Source organism: Mycteria americana, chromosome 7 (genome assembly GCF_035582795.1).
Source record: "Mycteria americana isolate JAX WOST 10 ecotype Jacksonville Zoo and Gardens chromosome 7, USCA_MyAme_1.0, whole genome shotgun sequence".
In the NCBI taxonomy this organism is placed as follows: domain Eukaryota; kingdom Metazoa; phylum Chordata; class Aves; order Ciconiiformes; family Ciconiidae; genus Mycteria; species Mycteria americana.
Genome location: NC_134371.1, coordinates 22,765,363 through 22,779,837, shown reverse-complemented (window position 1 = coordinate 22,779,837; position 14,475 = coordinate 22,765,363). Strand labels below are relative to the sequence as shown.

General features: G+C 39.3%; 1 protein-coding gene across 5 annotated transcripts in view; it reads left to right on the top strand.

Annotated features, from left to right (window-relative positions):
* The window catches only part of PXYLP1 (2-phosphoxylose phosphatase 1), a 60,648-nt gene that overhangs the window by 28,717 nt on the left and 17,456 nt on the right, over positions 1-14,475 (top strand). The window lies entirely within an intron of this gene.

The following is a 14,475-nucleotide window of genomic DNA, read 5'->3' as shown; positions in this document are numbered from 1 at the left end:
CTGTATATTTAACCTGGGAGTGAACTCTGTTTTGTTGCTAATAGTTAAGCTATCTTTGTTGAAATACCTGTGCTGTAGTTAAATTCTTCCTGTTCTTGCTTCCTGCCAAACTGGGCTCTTGTACTAATTGCAAATAATACCACAAATAGGTTCCACCAGAAGATGACTTGTATGTTATATGTAGATGTATGTTATTTAAACAAATTTAATCTGCATTTCTTTCAAGGACATGGGTAATACCTTTGTCTTTCTACATACCATGGAGTCCTGCTATCTCAAGATACTTGGGTTTATCGCCAGAATGGGGCTGTAAAATGAGGAAGGGTATACATTTCATTTGTTGTGACTGTGTGAGAGAGACCTATAGGTTTGTTCTGTGAAGATACGAATCAGGCCTTTGCTTCTCCTAAAGCACTCTTCAGACAACGGCCCTCCTCTTGTATCTTGTTCTTGTGGAGGCCCAAAAGGTGAAATTATCTCTAGACCAAGAGGCTCCCTGAGGGGCGGGTGTATTCCTCAGTGACCTGGACTACTTGTTTTTTTGCAAATCAATGACGTGCCAATGTGACTGCTAGAAGCTCTATTGCAGTTGAACTTTCATCACCATGTGCATAGCTAGTTTCCTTGCATGAAAGTCTGTGGAAGCATAGTAGACTTTTGGGGGAGGTAATAGAAGATGATTGCGTGGTGTTTTCTTCTGGTGACTCACAATTTTTTGTAGTTTTTTTCCTACCTCTTCAGATATTGCAGTCATTTTACAGTGCTGTGAACTTGTTTACGTTGTATTAGGCTATTACGAATTCACTAGTGGTTTTTTTGGAACCGTTGCTTAGGACTGTCGGGCATTGCAGCTGCAGACAATTTGAGATACAGTGCATAGAATAAGTAGCTCAGATTTTCTGTAGAGCTTTAAGAAATGCTCTGTTTTTTGTTTGTTTGGTTGGTTTTAGTATGGAGTATACCTCTTGTTCCTATGCCACTTTTTCTTCCTTTTTTTCCTTCTACGAGCCAGTAGTTGCTTGCCTTCCTATGTCCACTGATTCTTTTCTCAGAAAAGGGCAGTTTGTACTTTAATGTGTATTAACTTGATGATGGCCAATTTCAGTTAAGACATGGGACAGTGAAGAAATTTGGACTTTTTTTTTTTCTTTTAAGAGTTGCTTAGTCATATCCAAGCTTTAGTCTGTCTACTATCATTCTAAGTAGTAGCTGGTTTTAACCAACACGTGTAACTTTTAAACTGTTTATAGTTGACTGGTCAATGCCTTGAGCAACCTCATTTGAGTTAGCCCTGCTTTGAATGCTGAGTTGGAGCAGATGACCTGCAGAGGTCCCTTCCAACCTAAATGATTAGTTTATTCTGTAGCAGTAGATAAGGTAATTTAATTATTTATGTATTTATTTATCTATTAGCAAATTCTTTTTTTGTTGTTTAAGATTTCAGGAGTGTTACCCTTATCAACTCAACAAAAGCTCATTAATCCAGTTCTCTGCTGTTCCTTTTTCACGCCTTACAGATAACCGCAGATGTGTTTTGGATTGGTGTGTCTGTCCTTTAAAGCCAAAAAAATTGTTCCTAGGATTTTTCCATAGGTTAGTTGTATACTGACCTGAACTGTGGTTTTTTTATTACTTTTTTTTAAGTAATGTCTGTTCCTGAAGTTACTTCCCTTTTAAATTTTCAAAGTTCACTCACTGAGAGAAAGCAGTGCTTGCACATATTAAATGGCATTGTGGCATTATTTGTTAATGAAGTGGGGTCTAAGTAGTTTTGTATTTAAAAGACTGAGGCTTTTGTGGACTTGCTGCAGTGAAATATGAAGTCTTGGAAAGTGGAAATTATCTCCTTTTATGATTTTTTTGTGAGTTGATTGGATTAAAAGAGCTGGAAACCCTAGGTACCTGGTGTAATTTTGGACTTACCAGCTGTGCACATTAATATTGGATGAGGACAAGAAATATGATTCGCCATCTTTCTCTAAGCTGCTTTACGGCAAGTGTCCCAAAGACATCAAGGGTTCTCTGATCCAGAGAACAGTGTTCTGAATTTCTGAGACTAACGACTACATCTGTCATTACAGACTTCTCCAGCACAAAAATCTGTCAGGCTCTACTGTATTAAATATGTTGTTTTGCGGTTTGCTGCGAGCAAATCCATGGCAGCTTTCTGTGCCCTGGTGTTGACAAGGACAAACAAGTGAGCTGGCTTGGCTTGGGTAAGCAGTGGCATATGGTGTTGAGATGGCTTCCCTGAGCAGGTCAGTTTGTGGACAGAAAACAGTTGGGATTAGATGTGAAACAGAAAGGTGCTGATTTAATGGAGTAGTTAAAATATTGATTTCAATGTGTAAGGCTTTTTAACTTGGAAGGACACTGATATAGGGAAGTGCCAGATGTCTGTGGATTGTGTTTGACTGATGACATTAACATATTAAACAGTTTGCCTCCTCCAGCATAGCAGAGGCTATGGCTGGACTGTGGACATGGTGGGTTTTCCTGCCTTTTGGGTGGTAGCTCTTTGAGAGAAAGGGAGATTACTCTATCTGACCTAGATGTGCAGACACAGAGATACTGCTGAGAAGTGCGAAAGCAGCTCTGTTGAGAGGTGACAGAAAGATGCTTTTACTAGTGAGCAGATGTACAGAATTTGTTGCAGCCCGAAAAGCTGCTGATGTGGTGTTCTGAAACCAGGGGAGCAACGCTTGTAAAGATGTAGTGGGCAGAGTAAAGGCGTGCTTTTAAGTCCTTTTATTTCTTTGGTTTTTTTACCTATGTATTTTGTGATTTCTATTTCAATAGCTGGATGTTCTAGTACACGCCCTAATAAAAGTTGACTTGAGTTTCAAAAGCCATTCCGAGTATTTTTGGGATGCTGTCTAAGGAGAGCCTTAAGGAAAAGAGGCAATGACGAAGCTCTAGATGACTATATGCTCCTATCATTTGGCCTTTTAAAGGGGGGAAAAACATTTTTTCTAGGATGATAGAAAACAATTGTGCACACTTCCTCTTCATATCCATTTGAGGATCAAGAGCTTAGTAGCAAGAGTTAGTGAATTCCTTAAAGAATAAGCACAGGGGAGCGTGCATGTTTCAGCAGCAGAGAGCCCTTGTCAAAGATGTAAAGTGTTAGTGACAGATTGCTTGATAACAGAACAGGAACAACTGTTGAACTATCTTGAACTCTACTGTATGGGGCATATTTTTGTATCCTTCTAAGCTGCCGTGGATGAAAAGATCACAGAAGCCAGAGGATTTGCAGTCCATGTTCCTATGAAAATACTTGTTGCCATGTATTCTTCTATGTTGAACATATAGTGTAGCTGGCCTCTATGTTTGTCTTCAGTTCACATGTGAAATCTGCCAAGTGTCTTTTTTTTGAGTCATGATGCAATCGCTGCTGCACAGCTTCCTGCTCCAGTATCTGTGAGATCCAAAAAATATACAGGACAAAAAGAAAAAACAAAGGTCACCACCCACAGGCAAATTATGGCAGTAGCATTCAGTATATGGTGTCCTGCAGCTACCTTTCTATGTTGACCTTTATTTTGAGACAATACTATGGAAATGGGAAGAGTTGCCAACAGTTTCTGACCACAGCTGATAAAAGCTGTTTTGAAAATCTGTTCCACAACAATTCAACTGGATTAGTTCATTTACCACTTGCTGACTTCTGTAGACAGAAGCAGGACAGAGCTTTAAAATCTCATTGTAGTGCTCATGAATCTTCTTAGATAAGTAACAATGGCTGGATCTACTGTATTGGTAAAAATCATGCTTTCAGGCCATAAAAAACCCCCTACTTAGTCTTTGTATACTTAAGCCTTGTTTGGTAGCCTTCAGGACACTGATTTGATGTAGTCGAAGTTGTCTCGCAGCCTGATGAGACGTGGCAGCTATGCACATACATCGATAAGAATGACTTCACTTACAGCATCATGGTGCAGTTTGTGTAACACTTCTCATTGTGTATCCTAACGAGCCTGTGGTGGGCACGGGACCAGCACAACTGCTTCATCATAAGCAGGGTTTGGGTGTTTTGGGGTGTTTTTTGGTTTTTGTTTTTGGTTTTTCATCTTGTCACTAAATAACCAGGAGCACAAGCAATATCTGCCTTGAGTAATGTGTTTATAGAGCAGGAAACCTGTCTGCTTGTCTAGATGTCTAGTAGGAACCTCCCCTGCCTCCTTCAAATCTACTGGAGAGCCAAGCAGTGAGGTAAATAGTGAGAAGCTGGTAAGGAAAAGCTTTGTTATGCTATTATGCATATATATTTATTTTAAAGAAAAGAGTGCATTTAATTGATGGAAATATAAATCTTTTCCATGTTAAACAATGTAGTGTTTCAGTGTAGCAGGAAAATAGAATAATATATAGAGAGTAATTTTTCTCACTTTGGGAGGAGAAGTAGAAAATGACTGTCTTCTCTAGAACTTGAAAAGGCTCGGACTTACAGTCAGCATTGCTGTTTTATTGCTGTCAAGCTGAAAATCTTGGAAGCTATTTCAGCAGTGCCACATGCCCTTCTGAATTGTCAACTGAAAAACAATGTGGGGGGGGAAACCCCTAAAACTATAAAGCTCTTTTCAAAGCCACATCTGGACTCAATAAATGCAAGCACCCATTGTATAATTTAATGTGTCTGATGAAATTTGGTCTCAAAAACATAACACTACAAGGCCTACCATGTTGTGCTTTGGTGCAACAAAGATTTTCTTAACATATTTATTTTCCTTGTGTAAGTCAGATTGGGACATTGTAAGAAATCAGCAAAGCGTCCAGCTAATGCAGCTGGAAATAAGAGATCTGTTCTCAGAAATCCTGGTGTGAGTTGTTTAAAGCTGGTAGAGCTACCATGCATGGTGGTTGTGTGTACTTGTTCTACTTATTTTTGAACATGAATACACCAGTAAGGCAATCTGGCCTTTTCCCCTGCGTCTGATAAGGAATAAGGCCCTGAGTCAATACCTGCTAGCTGTGGCTCCATGGGCAGAAGGCTACTTTTGGCAATTATCCCAAGATGAGGAAAATCTTTAAAGAAGTTCCCAACTTGTAATCCAGAAAATAGGCTGTCAAGTAGGCCTTGACCCACTCCTGGCGAGCAGTAGGTGATTTGGCTGTTTCTGACCAAGGCTATGAAAAACAGCTAAAAAAAGTAGCCAATTTACAGTAATTCTCAATTGTCCATATGGAGATTTGCATCTCCAGTTGAGAACTTTGGGATCTGAAAACCAAGGCGGCTGAAAACTCAGATAGCGTTAGACTGAAGAATAAGCTTTTGGTTGCATTTCATGCAGTAAAATTCCGTCAATATTGATTCGTAAAGTTAACATGCGCTTACAAGTTACAGCTACAATCATATTATGATTGTTCCGGGGAGAAAGAAGGGACTGTGTTGTGAAAGCTCATACTGGGGCATATGTATATACTTCCATTTTGTTCAACTAACGTTTAGCTTAGCTTGTATTTGAGCTTGTGCATGGCAGGAGGCCATTGTGAAGTCTTTAGGTTTTTTCCTCATAGCCTAGTATAAATGAGGTTTTCTTAAAAACATGCGCATTAGTAAAACAAACACTTGAGAGCTCACACTCATTCCCCCTCCATTGGATCTGACTTCTACTAGATTAGTTGAGGTACATCTGCACCCTCCTAACCTTCCTGAGTTTCCGTTTTCTGTCAATAAACCTTTGATATACAGGATGCTTCTGAAAACTTATTTTTTTCCTACACTTTAAACAGAGAAACAGCATTTTTATTTACTTAAATAATTAAAAATGGCTCAGACTTCTAGGGAGAAAATTACACTGTAGTACAGAAAAGTTACTGCAAAAAAAATTAATCAAAGCTTAAGGAACTAGAAAAAAATAATGGAAAAGAGAAAACTTTAGGCAGCATTTCTTTAAATTTCTTATTTCCAGTACATATGCCCATCTCAGCCTTGGACAGGTGATGTTTCTTGGGTTACAAACAGTATCGGAGAAAATGTAGCAGGGAAACCAAAAAGAGTGTTTTATTTTCACTGGAAGCTGAAAAATAGCCAGTTGCTATAGCTGTTGGTCTTGTTAGTTGTATTGCCTGCTGCAATTTTTCCTCTAATGATTTCTTTGACAGTCTTCAAAAGATAGCTGAACTGCCTTTACTTTTAAGTATTTATTGACAGCAAATGTGGCTTGGGCTGCTGTTTTGTAGTGGTCGACTTGACGATGATAACTTAATGCTGAAGTTGAGTAATGTTAGCACAGTAATAACGTGCTCACTCCAGTGGGCAGTGCAGAATCGCGCAAGCTGCCATCTAGGTTTTGCCCTTCCTGGGGTGCGTACTGTGCTTCTTTAGTGAGGCTGCCCAAGCGGGGACTGTGGTTGACTGCTGCTTGTGTCTTGGGTAACTAAGATAAGAAGCAAGGCTTCAGGTGAAGTTTTGGGGAACAGTCGTTACCTATGTACCTTAATTTGAATGACACTGCTCCTCTTGTAGACAAAATGTTATAGCAATATGTGACAGTTGTAAAAACTGTGTCATGCAGCATGCGTGACAGCGGGCTGAGCTTCCCTGCCGGGGCCTACGGAATGCTTTTTTGCTGAAGAACAGTTGAGGTAATGACAAAAATGCTGAAGTTCTGTCTTCAGCCATGAAAAAACAATATCCGTTTATCCTAAATCCTAATTCAAATTTCCCATGAGTATCTTTCCAGTTGGAGGAGAGTGGCTCTTCACGTAGCCTGCCCTGCTCCCATCCCCACCATGTTTGGGGTTGAAGACTGACTGTGGCTGAGTTCTCCGGATGGAGGGAGGGCAGCGAGGGAACTGGTGCTTCAGGCTCTGTGATGACTGGGTCTGCAAGAATAAAAGAAAAGGAAAATGCACCTCTTGTCTTTATTAAATCACAATAAATAATTTGGGAAGGAAATGGGACTGTAACTACTGTGTTGTCACTTTGAAACAGAAGACGTAGTTTAAGGAACATGAGGAAATACAAACGTAGCACTAAAGAAGAGGATTTTAAATGCAGCACTTTTCTAATATTGACCCAGGTAATGCAGAAATTTACCCTACAAGGGCCAGTGCATCAAAATGGAAAAAAAACCCCCAACTTTCTGAATTTAATCAATTTCTCTTGGCGGGTTCATGTTTATATGTAAGAATTCAAAATATGATGTTCTGTTCCACAAGTCTGCTGCTGCATTCCTCATTGTCTTCAAAAGTAATTGATTTTTTTGCTGTAGGAAGGGAGATGTCTATGTTTACCTGATAGGATCAATAGAACTATTCTAGTGGGCTTTAACTTCTGGTGTCAAAATATGCTGCAGTGAAGGCTATTGTAGAAATCTGTGATTCTGCAGTATGAAGTGCATGTATCCAAGGCTGCTGCCGTAGCAAGCATTTTTCAGCACTTACACTGGCTTGAAAAGAATGTTTATTCAATGATATCTGCTACTTGGTTACTACACTTATAAATACTTTTCCTGAATATTTTTTAAAGGCTGTCTTAGAACTTGAAATGTAGGTGCTGGCAATAGGATTGTGCTGTAAGTCAACAGACTCCTTGAAAATTCTCTAAATTACTATGATCTCTCTTACAGAAGGAAGAATGGCAGCAGCAATCCAGAAACTGAATGTATGTCAAATAGGTATATGTGTCTTGGCACGTCTCGGTTTATAACTCACCACTAGTGCTGAATGTTTGCAAATTCTTGGAAACTCAGAGGAAGGGATCTGTAGTCTCTGTTTGCTCCCATTTGACTGCTCAGTGGATACCATGAGGTTGGAAATTCCTGCCCACTTCTGTAATGAGGTTGATGAATCTGTACTTTGGGTCATCCATTTTCAGACCTTTGGTTTGATAACATTTTTAAGTGTATAAGAAGGGAAGCGTTTACCTCTGCTGCCCAGCTACAGTTCCAATCTGAAAGCTGTACCTATGTGACCTTGAAACATACTATTGCTAGATTGAAGTGTTGTGGAGAAATTACACTCCAAGGAACCTTCTCTAGCTTGTCAGGGATTTGTCAAGGCAGAGCTTTTTGTTGTTGCTGTTCTAGGTTAAATTTAGGTGTGTGTCCCCAAGCCCCCCGCAGTTGTTCTTTCTGTTACCCACCTCCCCCATAGCTCCCTTCACTCTTTTTTTCTTTGGAGTGGTGCTCAGAGAAGTTAGCAGCACTGTGGGAAGGAAACCTTGAAGCTTGGAGCCTGCTCTGCAGCAGAAAGGGCAGCAGTTGCATGTGGAGCTTTCTGTAGAGAATACATCTATGCTTCAGGGGCCCCCTGCTCCACTTGCTCCTGAACTGGCAGAAGACACAGCAGAAGTGGAGAAAATGGAAGGACAAATGCTAGGGGCCACAGGGATGTGGTGAAAGAAGTAGGTTCAGATGTGGACGGTTAAGGGATAGAGACTGCAGAGATACTGAGGACTGTCACTTCTTCATAAGTTCAGTGTGGACAGATTTTATATAAATATAAACTTTGTCATCAGCTTCTGTAGGGCAAGTGGTTTGATTTAAAATAAAAATTACCGGAAGTTTTTTGTTTAATTAAACTGCACATTCTTAATAAATTTAAAGACAGTGAAAAATTAAGACAAATTAACGTAAAAGTTTAGCAGCTCCATTTATATTTTATATAAATATGAAATCTGAAGCTTAGAAGCTTATGTTCACAGGCTTAGAAAGCCTTTTAAAGATTTTTATGGTTGTTTTTCTTAATAGTACTTGATAGTTTGACCAGGGTGAGGCTAATAAGCCTTTTTTGTTTGTGTGATTACTCAGCATTCAAATACAGCATATTAGTGATTGTGGCATTGTGCATTATGGATGAAGGCCCTCACTGTCAATACAGATCTTACGTTTGAGACTTGCAAAGCCTTTATTTAGCTGTACAAAAGAATAAAATGAGAAAGGTGGATTGTGTGTCACGCAGGCATATTTGAACTTCATTGATGTCTGAATACGCATTTGTAATCCCAGGCAGAGCTCTAGAAGTGACCCTAGGGATGTGTTCCTCAAGCGTGAGCGCGGGCTGGCAGGGATCAAGCCTGGGGTGGCCGGACGTCAGAGCTCCTGCAGCGCTGTGCCCGGGCTGCCTGGCTTCCAAACTGACAGCGGCTCCCTTCGGTGTTGCACTACGTGCTCTTCAGCCCACGTGCGCCTTATCTACTTTTTCCAGGTTGTTTTTCTTGCTGCACACATCTTCATCTTCTTCCCCCATCTCATTTGTTTTGAAGCATTCCTTCCTCTTTCTGGTTGTTCTTCCTTACGCTCCTCCTCTTCTAGCTTCTGTCTCTTTTCAGAGAGAGAGTGAGCAACTAGAAGAGAAGTCTACATTCATCATCAGAATTTCAGAAGCCTGAGTGGTGTTCTCTGTGCTGGGCAGCCTTGTTAGTGCCCTGCTAGGAGCAGAAAGGGGAGGGGAAAAGGAAAAGGTGGAAAAGGGATAAATAACTTTTTGTGCTCTCTGACATGCGCGTTTGCTTTTCTTTACCCCGTTAGTATAAGGTTACATACAGTGGGGTTGTGGTTTTTTGCTTTTCTGCTGTGTGGCTTCATTTCCATGTGACTGTTTTAAACAGTATGTTTGCACGGGGCTGAAAGAACCTTCTGTTTTATAAAAGATGAAAACTTCAGGTCTCCGGTCAGAAAATTGAGACTAACATGGCTACTTGTGCTGCTGCTTCTCAGACAGGTTGGAGCTACAAGGGAAAACAGAAATGGAAAATGGTTTTGTTGCCTATCTTTCTGGTTTTAGGTAAATGTTTGTGATTTTTTTTCATGGATAAATCTTTTTCTTCTTGGTAAACAGTGGTGATACCTTTTGTTTTTCAAGCTGAAACTAGGACCGCAGGAGGGAGAAACTGGTAATGGAGTGATTTAGCATTTAATTTGGTGTTTCTGTTACATGAACTGTGCTTTGCTTTGTGTTTGTTTTTCTGCTGTATTGAATTCTGTCAAATTCGTGTCAGTTTTGTAACCCTAATTCATATCAGACTGGCTCCCTGCTTGGGCTTCTGACTGCAATAGTTGATTTGATAAACTTGACATTCTTCCAGAGGTGGTTAGTTGCTACGTAGTAATTGTTACATTCATTATACTGAAGGCACTTCTGAATGGTTGCCTCTTGCGTAGACACTACTTGTCTAGTATTTGTCTTTTTTGGTATATTTTGTGGCATTCAGGAACTGGGGGGGCATGGAAGTCAGACAAATGAGCTTCTTGCTCTTTACATAGGTTGTATTTAATATACACTGAGACTAAAACTCTACTTTGTAATATGTCAGATGCCATTGGTTTTGTTCATAAAGACATTTCTTAGTTGAACTGTTAACTTAATTTTAAAATTTTGTCTTCAGGTTCTGTAGGGTAAGTGGTTTGATTTAAAATAAAAATGACTGGAGGTTTTTTGTTTAATTAAACTTAGTATCTGAGTTTGGATTTTATTTCGTCTTGATTTTGATCACTTAAACAAAATCCTGTCTCATTTTGGAGCTGCAAAGATTCTTGGAGTGATTCTACAGCAGTATTCAGCTATTCTGCTGTCTGACCGGTGCCCCTCTGTCTCTCACAGGACAGCATTTGCCTTTTGACTGTTCTATCAGGTCTTACTTTTGTCTGATACCAGCTCATGTGTTTAGTTTTACTTTGTGTTTCAAACAGTTTTAACTTGGTGGGACACCGAACAGAGTTGCGTTGAGGCCTCTTTCATTTTATTGTTTCTGTAAGCCTTCTACTTTTTTTCCTAGACAGAACTTTTTCAAAATTAATGTTTCAAAGTAGTTTCTATGTAGCTTCTTTAGTTTTAAAAATAAGTTTATGAATATTGGGAAATAAAACATATTTTCTTTCCCTTTTTGTTGTCAAATTACTTCTATAATAATATGTATGTATTCTTTATAGTTTCAGTGTTGGCAAAGTGTCCAGTTAGATCACCAAATATGTTTCAGATACGTTTTATTAACTGCCTCGGCTGTGGGAAGTGCACATTAAAATAATCTGTTTCATTTCTGTTTTACATTGTTGTATTCCTGTCATAGTAAAACACGAGCTTTGAAAGGCACAGCAGTGTAAAGATCCTGTTCCAAAAACTCCCTTAATCAAAGATTTAAGTACGACTATATACATGTTGGCAGACTTCTGTTTTGGGCAAGTGCATTTTACTGTGAACTAATAGAACAAGTCATATAAAATAGTGCTAAGCTGTAAAAAGTTGTGTGAAAACTACATAATAGAATTCTGATCTTATAATGATTTACAGCTGAAAGAGCAGAATAGAGTTTGGTTAAAAAGATGAATCTCAACTCCTTATGAGGGACTTTTTTTTCCTTTTTCTTTTTCCTTTTTTTCTTTTTTCTTTCCTCCTCTGAGCTGTGTCAGTCCACTACTGCTTGTAGGTTTCCTGGTTACATATGGACCAGACACCCCACTTGGGAGACAAAGGTGGGATTGACACTGCAGAGGAGGACTTTCAGTAAGGAAACACTTGGATACAGGGAGATGGTCAGCTCTTCCAAGAGCTTTAAATAACTGCTCTATGTGGTATAAGGGGTACCGAAATGGAGGAACAAATTGAGCCTTCCATGCAGTAGGGAGCTGGAGAGGATGAGGCGTGCAAAGAAGGACTCGGCAGCTAGGAAGCAGGATAAATGAAGACAGCAAGGGAGCGTGAAGCCCAAGTACTTGAAATGAAAAGGGAGGGAGAAAGGAGAAAACATCATAAATACGTGAGGCACTAAAAATGTCCAGGGAATGGCAGAAGACGGGAAAACAGTTGAGAGGCCACTGAGACTTTAGCTGTCAGTCTGGAAAATACCTGTCATTGTTTGGACCAGGCAGAAGTACGAAGAGGGGCTGTGTTACTTGGGGTCCTCATCCCAAAGCACTGAAGCTGCAGGGTTGTTACAGCTTGTGAGGAGCTTTAACAAGGGGAGAGGAGGACCAGCCGTGCTGGGTGGGCTCTTCAGGGTCACCATGCCGATAAGGCTGAGCAAACAGAAGGCAGCTTTCCAACTGGAAGTCATCTCTCCTTGGTCTTGTTTTCCCCCTTTTCTGAAATACTTGCTATTTTTATGTGTATACATTTGGTGGAAATTTCCAGTGGACTGCCTAGATTGGTGCCCAGATCATATGATTTTTTTTTTCTTTTTCTATTTAACATAGTTAAATAGAAGACCCAGGTATTTGCATAGGTGGTTTGGTTGATTTTTTTTTTAATTACTTTTTTTTCCTTAATATGTGTTATTTCAAGGGTGCTAAAAGTAAATACCACTTGTTATGACAGTGCTTATTTAGGTGACCGGAGTTTTTTTGACCTTCTTGGTAATTTTCTTTGTCAAACCTACAAACAATTTGAATCATTTAAGTCAAATCATAGAATGGTTTGTGTTGGAAGGGGTGTTTTAAACATAATCTAGACCAATTCCCTGCCATGGGCAGGGACATTTTTCACTAGATCAGGTTGCTCAAATATTTTCAGAAATCCAGACAACATGGTTATGCCCCAGGTAGATTCAAATTTAGAAGCTCCTTTAGCCTAGTCCCTATCTGAGATATTTGAACGTGGACAGGGTGGTAGTAGTTTAGTGGGGAAATGTTGTGTCCCTTCTTCTTCCCTGGTATATGCCAAGCTTAATCACTATACAATAAGGTCAATATTTACCAGCTTTTACTAAGTAATTAATAAAAGTAGTTAGCAGCAGCATTTAGAATAGGATAGTTTGTAATAAAATATTTTTTAAATTGGTGACATGAACTATTGTTCTTCCTAATCTCCGAGTCCATTTCTAGTCCACAAGATAGTCTTATGTTGCACCCATCACTGCTGTGTTGACTTAAGAGTCTCCTTTAAGGGTGTTTTGTCAGTGGCTTTTTAAACTTCAGACATGTAATCTGATAATTTCATAGGTGCTATTTTTAATATTCAGTTTCTTTTTAATATTTTAAATAGAGTAGATTCTTCTCTTTACGATTTAGTGCTTTTCCTTATTCTTAAACTTGTCTGGCAGTATTAAAGTATTTATTCAACTAGTTTGATTAGAAATGAGACTTGCTGTCTGCAAAGAAAATATTTGGCGCCAGGAATCGTAGGGACTTGATCTTAATAAGATAATGTATGCATCTGTTGACTGCTGTAGTTAGTAGTCTCAGTGCAAAAATGTGATCTGTTACGTCTTTTGTAGTTAAAACTGCCTTGGATAAAAAATTATGTTTCCTTATTTTGCTTTTAAATCTCCCAGCCAAATTTTAGCACCAGAGTTCGTAGCTGTTGCTATTGGGGTATGGTTTCCCCTGTCTCCTGAAACACTCATGGGTCAAAGCTAGAGTTGAGTTACATTACCTCCATGAGTAGGCCAACTCTGTATGTTTTTGTGACATTAAATGAGCATTAGCAATATTGTGGGTTGCTCTAGAGAAAATTATTAACAGAAAGCTGAGTTGTTGCTCCTAACCTTTTCTGGCTAGGAAGCTTGACCAATATAACGTAACTGGTGTAATTTCCCATTTATACTCTTTAGGCAACTACTGTCTTGTAACGCTGTTTATTTGCAGAGGCCAGCAACTGTTGCAACACATTCTTAGATTTGGGATTTAAACCTCAAATACAAATTCGCTGCAAGCCCCCTTCAAGCCAGAGTTATCAGCCTCTGATAGATATTGCCAAGGCTCTGTGTTACTGCTCGAGTTTCTTGGTCAGTGGTTTGCAATGTCTTACAGTAATGTGGAAGGAGCTAAAAAATGCATCTGAGAAATGCTGGAATGGCAGCTGAGCCTTGCAGTTTAAGTGGCCAAAGTCAAAATTACATTGTAATATTCTTGCCAACCACAGTCCTGTGGGCAGTCACATGCAAAATCTGAAACAGCTTAAGGAAAAGTTTAAAGTGACTGCATTTTGCGGGTATTAGCCATGTCAACAGCACTAGCAAGGGTATGGAAAATGCTCGAATTCTGGTTTTGGCAGGCAAAGACAAACCACATAAAAATATTTATAGCAGTCTATTGTAGTGTAGGAATGAAGAGTCTGTGTTATATTAACGATTACGTGCTCTTAAAATCTTTGTGTGTTTCACTTCAGTTTGCTGTCTTCGTTGGTTTTCTTTGTCCGCACAACTCTCTATTGTGGAAGAAATTCGCCTCTAAAATTAGGACTGGGAGTCAAGATGCAACTGAGGAACTGACCCAGAAGAATTAATAAAATTCTGCTTCAAAATTTGTTCTCTCGTCTTTTCTTTTTTTTCTTTTTTTTTCCTCTCCCCACAGAAGACTAATAGGGGTAAAAATATGAACACTTTTCCTCCTCATTTTCACCTCTAAATCTGCCCCTGTCCAAATACCAGAAAATACTAAGAGAAAAAAATATATGGGCATTTGTTATTACAAGTGTAATCTTGTAAGTCTCATAAATTAACTAGGGCTTTCACATCAAGACAAGGTAAAAAGATGTTGTCAATACAACTCTGGCCTTAAATTCAGATATGCTTCAGCATGCTTCTACATG